Here is a 9,953-nt window from a genome sequence, read left to right as displayed (position 1 = left end):
ACTGTGGCAACACACAAAAATATAATTAAAGAAATCAAAGTTAATTCAAACTCTTAAATATTTTCATAAATCTTCTTAACCTTCTTGAATGAGTCTTCAAAGGTTGTTTATATGATGGTTCTCTCCCTCAAAATAGCTATTTATCCCCCCTTTTATAGCCAAGACTCAAAGAAAATCCTATTTTGATCTAAATTTTTGAGTTTCATCTAAAAGAAAACTCTCTTTTATTTGACACGACTTGGCACACGGCCCTATCACGTCCTTTACCCTACGACACGGCTTGGCGTACGGCCATGTGTGATCCTAAGTTGTGTTTTTATAATTTCTTCAATTCTGGCAGAAGCAGCCACGGTTTCAAGCACGACCATGTGATACCCGTGCGACATACTATTCAGAATCTAGAGGTAGACACGGCTTCTAATATGGTCGTGTGTCAAGTCATGCTTCTTAATTCTTCTTCCAAAGTGCAACATGGGCACAAGCACGCCCATGTTAAGCAACAATATAGTTTTTCATGATCGTTTAGGATCTCTTTCTCATCTTTCCTATAAAAAGAGAAAAACTTATTAGAATAAAATAAAAGTAAATAAAATATTAGAATAATCATATAACTTAAATAAACTCCTAATTCAACCTAAATTTTTCCTAATTAATATAACTATTAATTCAAAAGTCATTAAAATTCAAATCAAAGACGTGTAAAATCATACACAACAAATTCCCCTATACTAGAGCTTTCAAAAATCAAATTTAATACTTTAAAAACTAGCGCAACAACAGTAAAAGAGTTATAATGTCTAAGTAATGCAAGTTGACAATATCGAGACTGAAAAATATGTTGGCGTGAGTCATTATGGTCTCTTGTTATAGAATGTAAAGGTGTAAAGATCTCTTAATTAAGGAGTCAACCACAAGTTTAGCCTTAGATTTCGCTATGTTCCAAAAAAGCTTACCTATAATCTCTCCATCTACCTATATATATTGGAAATAAACCAATGAAATAAAATATGAAATTATAGACTACTTTTGACATGGTATTAAAGCAAGATCTTGGATTTCCTATGAACTAATCTGGTCAAGGAACTCAAATCACTAAAAAACCATGGAAGACCCTACAAAATTGACAACACCATCCATTGATTCTACGAGAATGCCAATAAGCATTAAGTTAGATGGCTCTAACTATGCTTTATGGTCCTAGGTTTTTGAGATTTATATCTCAGGAAAAGATAAACTGGAATATATTAATGGGGACTCCCCAAATCCATCAGAAATAAATCCATCCTTTTAAAAATGGCGAATTGAGAATGCCATTGTTAAAGGGTGGTTAATTGACTTGATGGAATCCTTCTTAGTAGGGAACTTCATTTAGTTCACCACGGCCAAGCAGGTTTCAGAGTCCATCGGTACGACATACTTTGATGGATCTGACCCGTCATAAGTATATGATCTCCGACAACGTGTAACTCAAATGCGGCAAGGGGGAGGACCCATCGAGAAACATTACCATGATCTACAAGGGCTACGGTGAGAGATTGACTTTTGCCGTGCAAATTGACGGCGACCTCCTCAGGCTCTTCCTTTTCGTCCTTCCCCTCTTCTGGCTGTAGTATAGCTACATGAAACCTATTTAAGACTTATTCTTTGATGGAATCAATCACTCGTACCCCTGCTTCAGTGGCTTTTGATTGCCACAATCTTGCCTTCATATAGAAATTTAACTATTTGGTGTAGGGTAAATGGGACGCTGCCTAGAGCATATAACCAAGGCCTGCCCAAAAGAATGCAAAGGAGATCAGTATATCCAAGACCATGAGTTCAGTGACTGATTCGATGGGCCTTAATTTGACCAGAGCCTTAAAGGTCCTACAAGCTTGCCTTTTTGATTCATCACAAGCTCGGATGACAGTAGAGGTGGGCTCCAAATCAGTCTTTTCCAACCCGTATTTATCCAGAAACCTTAGAGGGCATATGTTGATCCTTGACCGGTCGTCAACCATCACGCACGAGCTCTTTATCCCCTTGACCATGGCCTCTATGTATAACGGTTGGTTATGTTCCCTTCCTTCCAGCGGTAACTCCTTATCCATAAAGCTTATTACCTTAATAGTCTACCCCGTAGAGCCGAGGCCTTCTATTATGGGGTTTCCTCTATCGACACCACTATCTGATCCAAAGCCTTGGTCAGTGTCTTCCTGTGCTCGAAGAATGCCTCTAATAGTTCCCAAACTAAGATGTTGGCCTGAGTCTTTTTGAGCTGCTTCAATAAGACATTGTCGCTTAGCATGTTTTCACTCTTCTTTTCCTCTTTTCTCTTTCTCTTTTTCTGCTTCCCTTTTATTCTGTTCAACAATAGCCTGCTTACCCATGTCATTATACACTCGTCCACCTCGGGTGATACCCTTGACTACCTCGCTCATTGGCTCCTAAATTGTCATGCTGAATTCCTTTTAAATGTCTAGGGGTCCTACGCTTTTTTTCCCTCTGCTCACTTCTCCAAATATCGAGACTTGTAGCCATGGAGGACTAGGTCCCGGAGCTGTCCCACAGGTGAATGATGACGACTCACTCGTCATCACTTACATATTTGTATTTCTCTTTTTTCCACTCTCTAATTTTCTCTCCTCTATGTCTCTCTTCCCTTTGATTCGGGGTTTCTAGCAATACCTCGGTGGTTTCAAACACATACTTTTGAAGAGGCTAGAACTTACTATCATGGTTGGGTAAGTTGGCACACGAGCATTGTTGTAACGATAGTAGGTTAGCTTACATTCCCGTTTCTAGGTCCATTATCTTCCCTTCGTCTATCATCCTTGGAATCTCATAGTGGAGGCTCTTGCAGCTGTCCATCTTGTGACCGTTGATATGATGGTACTGGCAGTAAAATCTCAAGTCTTTCCCCCAACTGAACGATTCCTGGTCTGATAATCGGTGGCATTATCAGCTTGTGTTCCTACAACTTCACCATTACTTGGGTTAAGGGCACTAAGAATCTAGAAAATCTGCGCGGTTGTGCCGAGGCATTGTACTGGATCGGCGACATACTTACCTCCTTAGAACTTGAGGCATTCCCAGTACTCCTTTTATAGGCACTCTTTTTTAGTTTTTGGCTTCTTCTACATTGGGCGTGCATTCTCACAAGTCCTTGAAGTTCTTAATTAGATATGTGGCCAGCCTTTCATAAATGTTAGGCAGCAAGCCCTTAACCGCAAATCAAACCTGGTCCCTTTCAGTCGATCGTATTATCATCTTCTACCTTAGTGTTGTACTCACACTTCCTAACAAACCTCTCGATCATGTCTTTCCAATCATCTCTTACCTTCTCATCCAGCTGCCAATACCATCTTGCAGTAGAGCCCGTCAGATACAACCCAAGGTATTTCACTATTTGCTGCTTGGTCAAGTTCGAGCATGTCGACATTCCTACCCAGTCCCATCAAATTTCTATAGGTATTGGCAGATTTACCTTCCTTTTGGAAGTTACCTCACTGGGTCATCGATGTCCTCTATCGTCTCCCAGCCTTTCAACCTTAGCATCTTCTACATTATTTCTAATTGTATCACCATCTCGGCAAACTAAAGGTCTGTAGTTGCTGGAGATAGGGCAGGAGCTGAGCTGCTTGGTCTCACTAAGACCTCATCATCGCCATCCACAAACTCATAAAAATTATTGACAGGTGGCTTTTTCTTTTCTACTGTCGAAGTGGTAAAGTCCAAAGTGATAGGGGAGCCGGTGGTGCCAGTGTGCTGGTGCCATTCCCGGGTGCTATCCCACTGCTTGTGGCATTCCCAGTGTTCAGTGTAGGGAGTAATAACTTCAATAGCTCAGTCTACTGCTTGACAGTTTCTTGAAGGTCTTGCACCTGACTCCTTATAGTTATGACATCCTCTTGCAGGACTTGTACCTCAGATTATTGTTCCTCTGTTCTTGCCATTTCTTTTATGAATCCATGTTCCTGCCTAACTCAAGCAAGATGAAATTAATGCATTTATCAAAGTGGGTTAGATTTGATAAGCAAGATGTTTTAAGTGCATCTATGCATATATGCTATCTTCTTGACCTATTTGACTACCATGAACAATGGAGAAGAAAAAGGATACATTGTTCATTAAGAGAGAAGAGTTCATTGCCAACAACTTTCATAAATGAAGAACTTCATTGTTCTCCATTACAAAACTCAATCAAAGCACTAAGCCCATTAGCACAAAATAATATCGCTCGTGGGGCTCCCTAATTAGAGTACTCGAGTGCCTCCCTATCATAGATTAAGTCCTTAATGATTAGCTTCCTATCTAGGAGAGACTGGATGTCCTTCTACAGGCGTATGTAGTTGTTTGTTGTATGACCGAAAGTGCAATGGCACATGTAGTACTTAGCGTCCTCACAATCGCTACAAACAAGTACCCTCCTGGTAGGGATAGGTCAGGTGGGTAGGAGTCATCTGTCTCGAGGGTTACAAAGAATGTTAAAGTAAGATACCAGAGGTTTGGCATACTTCTTCTTTTTCTTGCTTCAAGCGCTCGGTTTGGAGCTCGGCTTGAAGTCTTCCTTCTGTTGGACCTTCTCTTCTTTTTCTCGGTTTCTCTTTCCATGGCTCTAGCCATGGCCTCTCTCCTTTCCTTCTCTAAGGTATTAGTCACCACTAGTAGCTCTTCTGTCATATCCACACAGGAGAAAAATAGAGCCCTAACTTGTGACTTGAGGATGCTGACCTGTCCCTGAGGCTGGTGAACTCCATCCAAGTCTCAAAATCCATAGGCATCTATTAGCATCAAAAAGATAAATGGTTGTAAGTAAAGAGGGTTATATGCATATATACGTGTGAAATGTGGATGCATGTATGTAGGTATGCATGCTCATGCATGTCAAGTCGATAACAAAGACAAAAGAGGTTAGGAACATTTACAATAATCATAGAGTATCATATGAACACATAGCAAAGATTTCTGCAAACTTTCATGCAACTCTCACTCCCCTTCATTATCCGTGGCTCAGTCTTAACCTTCCTTAGGATTTTAGGTTTTGATGTGATTGCCAACAGGGGGCAACCATGTCTGCTCTCTTGTCTTCCAACACATAGTCGCGAATTTCTTTAAAAATAGCAGATCAGATTCAGTGGCATCCTCTAAGTTTACTTTATATCTGTTACTTGAAAGCGGTTTGACTATCCTGAGAGAATCTCGAGTCTATGCATCGAGAGATTTAGGATACCATAAGAGGGGTAGGGGATTAGCCTTATGCTCGCTTGTCTTACGACAAGTCTCCTCGGTCTACCCATTGAAAGTAACGATTTAGCGTCATATACTAGAACCAGAGATTCTCAGTTTAAGCGAGCGAGTAGTTCGGCTAACCTCGGATCTTTCTTCCAATATTCTGACCTTTACACAAGCAAACAGTATGGTGAGTCTTAGGGGAAGGAGCTACATTTCACTATATGAGCTTTGGCTAGAATAGTAAGGCTGAGTTTCCTTTAGGGATGAGTACCCTTTTAATACTTTGGAGAAATTTATCCCTTTTTCAATGTAGCAGGGAGTTGTGTTGGTGCTACTAAACATGATAAGTTTGTAACCTCATTAGTACGGGCCAATGGTGGTGATCATCAATATGAGTCGTCTCCTATTCGGGTGGAATATGGATATCCCTTACACCAAAGTCACCAGGAATATAGGGCCTTTTTTAATTTTATTACAAATGCAATGTAGGGTTAAGTCAATAATGTTAGGAAAGGCAGAAACTCATCCACTCCTCGGAGTTAACTTCTCAAGTACCCAATAGAGTCACCACTGTGAGTGGCTGACTTATTTCCTCCTTAAAATGAAGTTTCTTCCACTACTACGTCCGAGGTCCGATCTTCGTACTAGGGCCGTTTTGAAATGAGTCTTTCGATTGAGGGCCCTAAGGGGTTACGAAATAGTCTTAAGACTACTTCGGAGAATAAGTCGCCACCCGATGAGATCAGGACAGGAGAGCGAGGACGATGTCTTTGTACCCCTTGTTAAGAGCCTAAATTTTCCCCTCTTTAAAACCAAAGATTCTAGGCTCGGAAAGTGAGGTACAAATAGATAAGGTTTTCTGAAAGCACCCCTATCCACCTAGGTAGTGAAGCCTAGCCTCAATTAGAGTAGACGAGCCTTTGCCTATCTTTATAAAATTATCTTAGCCTAAGTATTTCCCTATATTCATTTTATTCATCAACCCATTTTATCTTTGTTAGCATATGAAGTGAGCAATTAAGATTCTAGCCTAAGGTGGGGGTACTTTGGTACCTCGTATAGTCCTAGATAAAAGGCACATTAGTGCCTTTACTAATCCTAGTGGGGAGGCACTTTGGTGTCTTAGGTTTTATCTTGATATGTTACGGTGCTCACATTACTTACATTTTATTACCCTAATCTAAATGAAAAATTTATTTTAGCCTTAGCATTTTGAGGTGAGAACATGCGATACGTGGCCTTTCATTTTATTATCTTTACATGTGGGGTGATCACATCATTTACTAAGTCCAGTTTTAGCATTTATTTACATGTGGGGTGACCTTAAGCATGAATTTAAACATACATAAAAAATGAGGAGAAGAATGGAACTAGAAAGGGATTAAGAAAAACAGGGAGAGTGAAGAGGAAAAACTACGCATAGCAATGGCCCTAGTGGCCTTAATACAAACTGTAAATTAAAAGTAATATAAAAAAGCAGACTCTTGGTCCTCCTCAAGGGTGGACCTCCACATGCTAGCTACTCAACACTCAGAGATTAGGATATAAAGCATGGTGAAAACACGATAAGTGAATTAAATAGACATGTAATTCAGTTAGAGTAGGCATAAATGGAATAAACATGAGTAAAAGCAACATACTCAAATAAATATAACAAAGAAATATTTTCTATCTCATTACAGAGGCTAACCTCGCATGAGTACAGGTTGAGCTCATGTGAGGTTAGCCCCTCAGGATGTAGAACGAGCTCACGACATAGTTTTGAAGCTAGCCTATTTATTTCAAGAGGGGAGAGACTGAACTCATGCGAGCAGATGTTAAGCTCGCACGAGGTCAGACCGTAAATTTTTTTAACTAGTACAGAAACAATGTCGTTTAACCTTGAAAACATTTTTTTGGGTTCTAATGGTCACAGGACTCATGGGAGCAGAGGTGACCTCGCGCGCTGAGAGTTCAGTCTCTATAACGCACCAAACTATACTTACAAGCACTAAACGACGTCAGCTTAAAGCCTCGAGCTCCCTAACCTCGCGCTCATTGAGGGTGACCTCACGCGAGCTTAGTGGTTTAGGTCCCTATGGCTGTCAAAATGACATCGCCTTAATCAGATAAAAAAAAATCTGCAAAATGATAGTAGATCCAAAAAATAGAAAACATAAGAATAATACAAACACATATTAGAAAAATACGCTCGCGAGTTCAACCGAGTAAGCGTGTGCTTTCCTATGGACACACGTGAGGTCGGAGATTGTGTGTTGCTTGGACAGCCTCACGCGAGCTTAAATTGAGCTCGTGCGAGCTTAGGCTGAGCCCGCGCAAGTACAACCTTATGGACCCTCTTGCTATTGCTTTGATTGGTAATATTACTTGTTTTAATGCTTATTATTATTTTACCATTAATATTTCTTAGGCAATTTCTTTAAGGCATTAGGGTTACAGCCCTTTTCTATTTCTCGATTTGACAGCCAATTAAATATTTTCATCATTGGGCTTTATATAACTCTAGTATCTGATTTCCAACAATAACACTCGTGGAAGCTCAAAATGGACATGCACGAGGCGAGGGTCAGAGACTCATGCTCCCAGGACAACTCTCTGTCCATGCAAGGTCTAGGTTGACTCATGTAAGGTCATTGTGAACCCGCGTAAGGTCACCTTAGACCCGTGCATGTTCAACCTTTAAACTAGTGATTTTATGACTATTTTTCTTAATTCTTTGAGCGATCTTTATGGGATTTTAGGGGCCAAAATGCCCTTTCTTCTTTTTACTTTTAGCTATTTAAACCTTCTTTATCATTGGGAATTATATAACTCTAAGTTATGGATTTCCATGATAACATCCATTGATCAAACTCCGGTAATCTTGGGGCCCATGTCAATTGGCAGAATATCCGTCTCGATATCTCAGTTTATCATGTGCTAGTTTTATAAGTTACAATCATCTTGGTATAATATTTTCATACTTGAAAATTTTAATTTAATATTTATTGATAATTTAATTAATTTTATTAATCATTAGTTTAATTATAGTGTAATTATAGAAAATTAAATTGTGGGCTAGTCAACTATACTAGTTATTTATTTGTCGCTAAATTAATTTAATTATTGAAATTAGTCTTTGTAAATTAATTGCAGGTCAATGTGAATGAAATAATTAATTATTGTGATATTTGTATTTTGTTGGTGAGTTCGAAAATTATTGTGATTTGGGTGACCCAACTTGTGTTGGATATAAAATAATTATTTAGAAGTACTTTTAGCATGTTTTGAATATATTTTACGAGAGGTAAACGTGCATATTTTAAGGGACGTTCTACCAATTTTTGGTAGAATTTTCAGTTGGAATTATTTAAAATTTAGATAGTCAAATTCTAGAAAGTTTAGAATTAGGATTATTGATAGAATTTTATATTAATTAAATTATTTTTTTGAATTAGATATGAGTTCGACTAGTTCCACCAGAATTGTAGGAGCCGCTTGAGGAGTCATCCGAACTGTGAGTTAAAGTCATATAATTAGTCAATTTTATGTCATGTCAATTATTTAATTTTATTATTATTATTATTATTATTATTATTATTAATATTATTATTGTTATTATTATTATTATTATTATTACTATTGTCATTGTTATTATTATTTTTATGATTATTATTTATTTGTTATTTTTATTATTGCCATTATAATTCATGTCATCAAATTTAGTATTACTACTAGTATTATTATTACTCTAGGACGAGGAAGGCAATAGAACGTGCCACCTGATGGGTTATATCAGGATTGCGTGCACACCGGTGAAAATCAGAAATATATATAATACGCTATGTATAATATGCCATGGTCGATTATAGCTCTAGGCTTACATGAATCGTAAATTGTCGAAGGGAATGTACTTGGTCGAGCATGGTTAACTGGAAGTAAGTAACTTAATTGGATTTAAGGACTCTAGTTGAGTTGTGCCCTCTAAGCGTCAGTCATATTAGAATAAGGGAGCCCATTGGCTAGTAAATTTGGAGTCTAGGGTTCTAGTAATGTTCTCGTCTTGATGAATATTGATTTTCTTTTTTTGTATTAGTGACATGACGTGTGAATATTTATATCCATAATTATTTCTATATTCAAATATATGTATTTGTATTATATTTATATATTTATTTTTCATTATATGATGAATTCACTCTCGACTCTGACAGTCTCAAATTAACTTTTTAGGAGGCAATTAGAACCTCCACAGCTTTTTTGTTTTATCCTCTTATTATAATTACTTACTCTGTATTTTCATAGTTGGCTTCTAGACATTCTGCAGGACCTATATTAAGAATGAAGAGTTATACTAGTTAATGTTGTGTCAACTTGTAATATTAGTGTACGAGTTTATTTTATGGATATGAGGAATGATTATGGTTGATGGATATTATTGATTATATTGATTGTACGGTTCGATTAAATATGTATGATTATGATTTTATTAAGGTTAGACTTGTTACGAGTTTCAATAACTTTATATCTATTTATTTTCTAGCACCGGCCCTGGATCGCATTATAACAACCTATCGCTATTGTAGCAATTAAATTTTTTACGGAACAACAAACGAGTGCTTAAACAGATGTGGTTTTTCTTATTTAAATCTCTGAATTCTTAAGAATTTTTTGCCTTTTATCTTTAATGAATAGAGAATAGAGATTGTTGAATGATTTGATGTAACCATAATCTAGAATTCATTATAATTTGTTCTCAC

The sequence above is a fragment of the Ricinus communis genome, chromosome 9, assembly GCF_019578655.1.
Source record: "Ricinus communis isolate WT05 ecotype wild-type chromosome 9, ASM1957865v1, whole genome shotgun sequence".
NCBI classification, from domain to species: Eukaryota; Viridiplantae; Streptophyta; class Magnoliopsida; order Malpighiales; family Euphorbiaceae; genus Ricinus; species Ricinus communis.
The sequence above is the reverse complement of the archived record's forward strand: the minus strand, read 5'-3'. Positions refer to the sequence as shown.